The sequence below is a fragment of the Protopterus annectens genome, chromosome 2.part1, assembly GCF_019279795.1.
Source record: "Protopterus annectens isolate FY-2018-M chromosome 2.part1, PAN1.0, whole genome shotgun sequence".
In the NCBI taxonomy this organism is placed as follows: domain Eukaryota; kingdom Metazoa; phylum Chordata; order Ceratodontiformes; family Protopteridae; genus Protopterus; species Protopterus annectens.
Window position 1 is genome coordinate 1,896,620,701 of NC_056729.1, and position 9,621 is coordinate 1,896,630,321.

The following is a 9,621-nucleotide window of genomic DNA, read 5'->3' on the forward strand; positions in this document are numbered from 1 at the left end:
GAGTGGATGGGAGATTGTAGGTTTACCCTGGGTATCGCTTCTATGTCACTGTTGGACAGAGGCACAGTATACTAACCTTGGAAAATGTCATGGCAAACTCCACTTAACATGTGTGTTGAAAGCCAAACACACTCTGGCTAGAATTATAAATGCCCTAGGGCAGATAGCCTAGTATGAACCTATGAACAGAATCACACACACCAACTAGTACAACTGTGGTCAGTGTGGAGTAATGTATGGCAATGTCCACCCAAGTCGGTGAATACACAGCAATGTTGGACAAGCCTGGTTTAAGTAGGGCATAGCTGAACAAAATGCAACATACTCATAGTTGCCCAACTGGCCCTTAACCAGTCTGGTCTGCTCAGTATGAACATTTAAAGAAGTGATGGGACTCAAACCCATGATACTGTACATCATAGTGAAAGTACTGAACCACTACACCATGACAGTATTGCAGTGTTCAGCCAGTATGAAAGAATGTTGACAAGTCTTTGCAAACTATCCCATTGAAACCCTGCAGGCACAGCACAATCCCTGTTGAGTTATGACACAAATGAGTCTGGCAGTAAGAACACAACATGACTTCCAACACACACAGTATAAATGTCTATATTGGTCATGTTCACACACAGCCTCAAATGTAGTGGACTTCAGATCACAACATATGGAAAGGTCACACTGAGCATGCTCACACACTTGGATAAATGAGACATATGTCAGGCAACAAACCATGGAAAGCCTGAACTGGGCATGCTCACACACTTAGGTCATGTCTGAGTATAGCAGTCGGCTACACATATCTGGCAGTTGTATGTGTTAAGCCAGGAACCTCCCATGATCCAGCAATCTGCCCTGTGCACCCAGTTAAATGACAACATACACATATATTAATATACTGGAACCCTGTCATGATCAAACATGTTACGCAGATACACAAGTTGTTCATAGAAACTGGGAAAGCTACAGCAATAAAGACCTGCAAACAGTATCAGCAACAGATATTGTGCATCCCCAACATAAACATAGGTGCATAGGTTGATGCTAGGCTGTCTGCACTAGGGAATTCATAAGCCTAGGCAGAGTGTATTTGGTGTCTGCCTCCCCAGTAGAGTAGCCTACTGTGCCTCTGTAAAATAGGTCACAGAAGGCACCCTTCAAGGCTAGTTTGCTGTGCCTCTGTCAAGCAGGGACACAGTGGAGATCCCAGGGATGAATATGCAATTTCCCATCCATGCGGCTGGATTTTGCTGGAAGAGGGTTGGCGAGGGGCTATGTATAACTTTAAGTGGGATTCAATTCCAGAGTGAGGGGAGCCTCTGGGTAATGAATCTGTCCCTGCAACATGTCCTATTTAGTTTTGTGCTGAGGTTTAAGTCCCTGGAGTATGTAGCTCTAAGGGTCTTGGATGTTATGAGATGGAGCATGTCCATTACTTCTGGGTTTGACATGGCTGTGTACGTCAGGCATAGATTACCTCTGAGTAGGCGTTAAGCAACTGAGTAGAGCTGGAGATCCATTAGTTGAGCTGCATAGGACATCTGTGTGTAGCCCATGATCCTCTTGGGGAGGTACTGTTGTGGACTCTGTAGTTGCTGCAGGTAAAAGGGCCATTGTAGTCAAACATGGGCCTAATGAGTGACTAGTAGAGGGCCACAATGACCTCCCATGATCTACTCTGTCAATGTGGATTAGCAAAGGAGATGTTACGCTCTATGTTGGTCCCCAAATCTGTAAATACATCTTCTGTACTTAATGGATTACCACTTATGTGGTGATTTGTATGCACCTTGTTTTCCCCAAAGGGGATGACTATGCATGTCTTAGCATTTAGCACGAGGCCATGGCTCTGGCAACAAGCATCCATCTCTGTGAGACCCTTATGGAGGAAGCATGTGTCAGCTGCAGTGTTGCTTATGGCCCCCGGTTAGCAGTCATCTGTGCCGTTTGTTAGACATAATCCCCCCGTGTTAGTCTGAACCTCAGAGAAGTACATACCAAACAGGACAGGTCCCACAACTGAGCCCAGTGAGACACCAGTTGTACCTGGTCTGGAATTGGACATGGCACCTGCAATTCTGACCATGTGTGTTCCATCCCTGAGGCAGATAGTAACACATCTAGTGATATAGGGGTTGATATTTAAGCTGGTAAGCATATGTATGATGCCTGAGTGGGGTATTGTGTTGCAGGCTTCTCAAGGTACAGGTAGACTGTGTGAACTACTTTGCCCTCATCCATGGCTTCAGTAACCATTTCAAAGATATGAGCTATGTGTAAGAGGCAAGATCTGCCCTTAACAAAGCTGAATTGTGTATGATCCACTGTCTGGAGGCTCACAATGTTTTTGATTATGACTTCCATGATAATACGCTCCATAGCTTTTTCTACCACACTAGTCAGGCTTATAGGTTCATAGGTTCATACTAGGCTATCTGCCCTAGGGCATTTATAAGCCTAGCCAGAATGTGTTTGTCTTTCGCCACCCATTTTAAATTAATTTTGCTATGCCCTTTTTTGAGGTTAGTATACTGTGCCTCTGTCTAACAGTGACACAAAAGTGATACCCGGGGTAAACCTACCATCTCCCATCCACTATAGGTACATACTAGGCAAAATATACACCTTCACTCTGTAAAGCTCTTTCCAGTGGTGAGAATCAAACCTTGCACCTTGTGATTAAAAGGCATACACCTTAACCACTGTACCACTTGGCTTTTTAGGTGCACTTTTCAGGTGGGGTGATAGTTCCTGTGGTCCGTTGTGGCACCACCTTTGTGGAGTGGGAGCACTGTATCTGTATGCCATTCTCAGGGTACATATCCTGTAGTAAGGCTAAGTTGGAACAGTGACTTAATGTGAGTGTTCAGTTCTACTCAGAGCTCGTGTAGGACACAGCCTGGGAAACCGTCCGGTCCCATACATATGCTGTGTTATTTGCTGTGGAGAGGGCACCTGTCACCTGTGCATCTGTGATGTCAGGGAGGTTACATTCATTTGGGATGGGCATCTGTACCCTTGGGGGGTAAGGGGGGCATTTGTGCAGACTCTGTCTGCCAGGGTGTAGGCTATGTCCGTAGGTTTGGCATATTTTGTGCTGTTATGCAGCAATTCAGAGCATATCTGTGTTGTTTCCACACATATTCCTGACATAACTAAAGAAGGCCTTGTGATTATCTGTAATGTCTGGTCAATTTCACTGTCAAAATGTGCAAGTGATGATTATATGAGGGATTGAAGTGTCTTGCCAATACTGTTCAGAGATGTTCTCCCTCTGTGGGATATTGCTCTGTTATGTAGTAGCTTCCTCCTTCTGTTGTACAGCTTATATATAGCTGGGGTAAACCAGACAGGTCTCCTGTTTTGGAGGAGTCATGGTTTTATTTGGGATAGCATGATCAATGCATACCTGCAGGTGCTCATACAATGTGTTTGCAAAGGATTCTGCAGATTGGGCTGTATTATCCTCCAGCCCAGGGCCTGTGATGTATTCCACCCCAGTCTTCACAAGTGCAAAGTCTGCTTTTGAGAAATTCTTTACAGTGATTTCCTTGGCCAGGGGTGGGGACGGGATATAGATGCCCAGGGAAAGTTGTTTATGGTCTGATCTTAACAGTGAGGGTTCTACCTCTGGTGTGGAACATAGAGTCTCCATGTTGGTGATGATTAGGTCCAATATGTATTCCCCCTTGTGGGTGTGGTGACTGGTTGTGCCATAGCGCATGGATCCACAAATTGTAGTGGCTGTAGGGTGATGTTGTTGAAGGCCTGTGTAGTATCCCCAGTTAATATTTGTGTACCTGAAGTCAACCACTATAATGGTGTGTGTGAAGACCTTCATATCCAACACTGTTTCCAGGAAAGCTGGGTGCGGTTCCTGGGTATGGGGTGGTCTGAACTGCACACCAAACCAAAAGGCGGTTTTGCACAATGGTAGTTGTATATGTATGGCCTGTTATGCTTATTGCAGTGGTACCAACCCAGAGGTGTGTGTGTCTGTGATATATATGGATACACCCCTTACTTGTGTTGTGTGTTACAAGTCCTGTCATCACGAAGCATGGTATAGAACATAACCTGGCAGTGCCAGTGTGCATATGTGACCCTGAACTAGGCATCTGTTAATGCACAGATATTGTTATCCCCCATACTGAGGGATAGTAAAAGATGTACATTCCTCTTTGGAAAGACTGATGATGTCAGCACCCTATAAATACAGCAGGAGAAGGGAAATCATCCAGTAATGCAAATAGCGCGCTGCGCTAATGCGTCTCTCTCAAGTATCATGACATAGTTAGGTAGGGGTTTGAATCCTGCAAATGGTGTGTGTGGTGGCAGGGGGGTGTGTATGTATGCAAGTCTCTGTGAAAGGAATAGCCTTTTTGAAGACTGGGATAACACACTAAAAGATGCACATTCCTCTTTGGAAAGACTGATGATGTCAGCACCCTATAAATACAGCAGGAGAAGAGAAATCATCCAGTAATGTGAATAGCACACTGCGCTAATGCGTCTGAAGTATCATAATATAGTTAGGTAGGGGTTTGAATCCTGCAAATGCTGTGTGTGTGTGGTGGCAGGGGGGTGTGTATGTATGCAAGTCTCTATGAAAGGAATGGCCTTTTTGAAGACTGGGATAACACACTAAAAGATGTGCATTCCTCTTTGGAAAGACTAATGATGTCAGCACCCTATAAATACAGCAGGAGAAGAGAAATCATCCAGTAATATGAATAGCTTGCTGCGCTAATGCGTCTCACTCAAATATCATAACATTGTTAGGTAGGGGTTTGAATCCTGCAAATGACATGTGTGTGTTTGTCACACAGTTTGTCAATGTGTTGTGTGTTTTGCTTTTATTATTGTATGACATATTATTATAACAGTAATTTCAATGCACACATCAGGTATGTGTGTACCACATACAGATATGTACCTGTGACCTTTAATAGTTCCTATGTGTGAAGCCTACCTCATATGATTACATTTGTTACCTTTGCCAGCATGTGCCACAGCTTACCAGACCTTAGGCCATACATGTATGTTGGTGACAATGCAGGCTAATGTGACACACACCCATGAAAGCTTTGATAGATTAATGTGGGTGAGGGTTCATGTCTGGAGTATATGTCAGACATGTTAAAACACAGCAAAGTCTGCGAGTGATGGACATCCAGTGTAGGTGTATGGCAACTGTTGCCGATGTGCATACAGGCACCGTCTTGCTTAGGTGATACACCGAGGTACTGCAGAATACCTTTGGAAATGTGAATATCACAGGATAGACAAGATAACACTTGTCCACATATACACACCATTACCCGTTCTACATGATGGGTGCTACCACCTACATGGCACTGTTGGAATACTATGTTAACTACATGCCGATGACAATGCTACAGTTGCGTTACAGCAATACAGCATGGCTTAGACAACAAGTATCTGTCCGTATGATACCCTTGTGGTGGTTAGGTGTGTCATGTGTAAAATGCATTGTAGGCCACTGTATGCATTTGCAGTCATGGATGGACATATCTGTAGTGTGTTGACATGTATGTGAGACTGCTATATGCCAAAGAGTATTATTCCCAGGGATGTGTGGGGCTCAGAAGGATGGCTAATGGTATAGTGTAGTACTGCAGGGATATCACTGACACCAGGTTTCTACATCTGTGTATCAGTTGAGGAGACAGCATGTAATTACCATGGAATGTCAGGCTATGTAGGCTATGTATAGTACCAGAATGCAGACCATTGACATATGGAAACCGTATCACCCACAGCATACTGTCAAACCATGTCATGTTCCATGCTAACCATGTTCACAAATGTACACCTGCAACTCTGTGCTACAAACATCACAAATGTACTTTCCACACCCCAACACATGCAGGCACAGGTACACACAACAGCCATGTGGCACATGTGCAGACAGTACACTTTGGGAATTAACACTGGTGTATACAAAACTACAATGACAATCATAGTTAATGCATCATGCATGCTCGAATATACCCACAATGATATCATTACACTGTACTGTTAACAACATGATATTATTACTACAGTGCTATGTAGTCATCCTGTGCATCAGCACCATGCTATCCTGTTCCTGCATCAATGTTACAGATGGCAGGAAGTGGCACAGTTTCATCATATGCACAGGGTGTGTACTTGGTTTGCCAGAGTCTGCCACTGACACATCCAATCGACATGTATGTGTGTGTGTGTTAGTAAGGGACAACAGTACAACATGGGGCTATGTTGATGCGATGTGTGTGTGTATGTGTTGGCCCTAGGTGTTAGCATTATGTGTGTGTATGCTTGCACACAGTTCCACCACGTGGCTGCCATATACGGGTGTTTGTGGACAGCCACAGACTGTACCTGCCAGGTCATACAGATCACTGTTTCTGGCCACGGACACTGTACCTTTGCCTGGCAGGGGTGCTACGGACAGTATCAGGTACTAAGCCAGACTGGGTACTGTCATCAGAAGCAGTGGGTTGTTGACTGGACACATGTCCCTGCTGGGACTGTCCAGAGCCACGTGCACATGGTCTTCTAGGATGGTGTAATGACAGCACAGACCCAGCATTGCTGGGGCTGGTACTGGCACTATGGGAGCGGCTGCGGGTTTGTTGTTGTCCGCAATGACTGTCAGCTGATGATGTTGCTGGCATATGTCCATGTCGACGCCTCAACCGTCCTGCACTGTTCTGGCTCCTGGACATGTAGTTGTGGAAGAGATCTAATGTGTCCTCCCAACATCTATCAATGACCTCGCTGAAATTACGGATGGCAGCCGCAACATCACGCATAGTGTCATTCCTAGCGGTGTGATGTGCTCTAAGATCCCTCAGACCCTGTATGGTGTACCGTTCCATATGTGCCTGTACCTGCATTACAGCCCGGAACATAGCTGAGGTTGAAAGACCTCTGTGGGCATGTCTGACAGGGGCAGTACGATCACGGATGCTCCCACGAGAACCCCTGGACATCTGCCTATGTGGTACTATGTCAGGAATCTGGCCATGGCTGCTGTGAGGGGATGCATGTGCCAATGATACCACACTACCCTGGTCAATGCCCACTGTATGCTGTCCCTCAGCTAAGTACATTGGTGACAATGGATGTATCGGCAGGATGACTGTGCACATTGATGGGGTTGACTGCTGTGTAGTGACAATTGGCTGACCAATGACAGACCCTGTCACACCTCCCTGTGCCATTACACATGTATCATCATTATCACTATCCCCAGCAGTGGCTTCAGGTTCCCTGCTGCACTCCATCAGAGCAACATCAGAACCTGTGAGAGGAAGATAGGAAACCCAGTTTACAAATGTGTACACGATGTTAGCACACATGCACACAGGTGCACATGCACACAGGCGCACATGCACACAGGCACACATGCACACATGTACACATGCGCACATGCACACATGCACACATGTGCACATGCACACAGGCACACAGGCGCACAGGCACACATGCACACAGGCACACATGCACACATGCACACAGGTGCACATGCACACATGCACACATGCACATGCACACAGGCGCACATGCACACATGCACACATGCACACTCCTCAGTACAGCAGATACAAACACAGACACACCTGCAATCCAACACATACACAATACTCTTTGAGGGTGGGTGACAGTATCACAAGGAAAAACATCACTGCACACATGTCAGCATGCAGATTATGTAGACAGCTCTTGTTAATAACAGTATACGTGTACTTGATGGTTGTGTGTAGTTGTTTAGTGATTGTCTCCACCCTGGGACACAATGTGTACAAGGACATAACAATGTTGTGCAAGTGTTACAAGCTGTGGGTGCATATATTTGCACACACACACACACACACACACACACACACACACACACACACACACACACACACACACACACAACACATGACGGTGCTACGCAATAACTGCTATGTGTACTTTTGTGGTCAGTGGAACTGGATGTGGTGTAGTAATGTGAGCCATGATCAACATGCTTCTTGTGGTCAGTCAACAATAATAATGTGTGCCAGACAGGCAGCTAGCATGCTGTAGCTGAAGTGCAGTAACATGACTACATCCACAATTACACAGCCACTTGTTACATGGGTGTGTAAGGTGGCCAATAGTGAGCATTGCCTAACATGAATGTATTATTTGTTCAAGACTGTTGCTCAAAGACATGGTAGGCCTCTACCCCTCAGGTATATTATGTGTGCTGCATAGAGGATAAGTGGGATAATGAAGGGTGGCCATACAGCAGGTGTCATAATTGGACATGTGTAGCAGGCTAAGGTGTAGTATCTATGCCAAACATGTGTGTGTTGTGTACGTGTATCAGATATGCCTATACAATGTCCAGTACTGTGTTGACACATGTGTGTCATGCTCTGTGTATTGCATGTGAGTGAGGCAGCTACTGAGAATAATGGGATATGCATAGTCTCACAGCAAACATGCACAGCATGCATTATGCGTAGGTGTTACATGTGCACACACTACACCTTCAGATGACATGCTCATGTCATTAGCAATAGTATTGTTATTACACACTCACCAGCATGGATTGGCTGCCTTGCTGTCACTCCAGAGGGACCTGCAAAAATATGACCATGATTGCCAGTGGCCACAACTGTGCCATTGATACTGTGAGTATGATAAAGTACAGTAGTACAACAGGTGGCTTTCACAGGTGTACAAATTATGCTCAGAATATCAATCTTGCAGAAGAATAGGCAGGTTAATAGCTACACACACAGTACATATCTCACACACGCATAGACTACCAGTACAGAGACCAGTCAACTACAGATATGGCATGTTACCTGCACACTCCATTTCAACATGCTGGGTGGCTCCGGCCTCCATGATGACACATGTTTGTGGATGTTGTTGTTGTTGGCCTGGAGCCACAACACTTAGAAGGTGCTCCTCCACACTGGTGAGGGGGGGTGGATTGGTACCCCACCACCTGTGGCAAGCTGTTGTCTGTGGATATCAGACGCATACTGCCGGACATGTCTAATAAAATCACTGCAGTAATGATGTACCTGCTCATATGTCCGGTTATGCATGCCTATGTCATTTACCCAACGGACAAGATCTTGCCACAGTGCAGCCCTCTCATGCTGGTTCTGGATGGTCCTGGAAAACAGCACAGAGAAATTCTGCACCAGGCTCTGGTGGATCTCCTGATCCTCTGCTGCTGTATAAGGTGGGTTGCGCTGATGCACCATCACCCTGGAAGGAAAAGAAAAATATGTGAGCAAGTCATTTGCACATTTAATATTCTAATGTACTATCACTTAACTGCCATATATAGCATCTGTCTGTCTATCAGGGGATACACATGTTTGATACCACATATCTGTGCTCAGCCCACAACTGTCTGATAGTGCCTGCCACACTACATACAACAAACTAGTATACACCAGCACTCGACACACTGCTTGTTATATAATGCACAACCTCACACTGGGGGTATGTATCAAGCTAATGGATGAAGACTATTGTCATCCCATGTAATGAATGCAATGCACATTTACAGTTTCAGCAGTAATCCACCCTAGTCTTTGATGCCATACCCCTACCTGA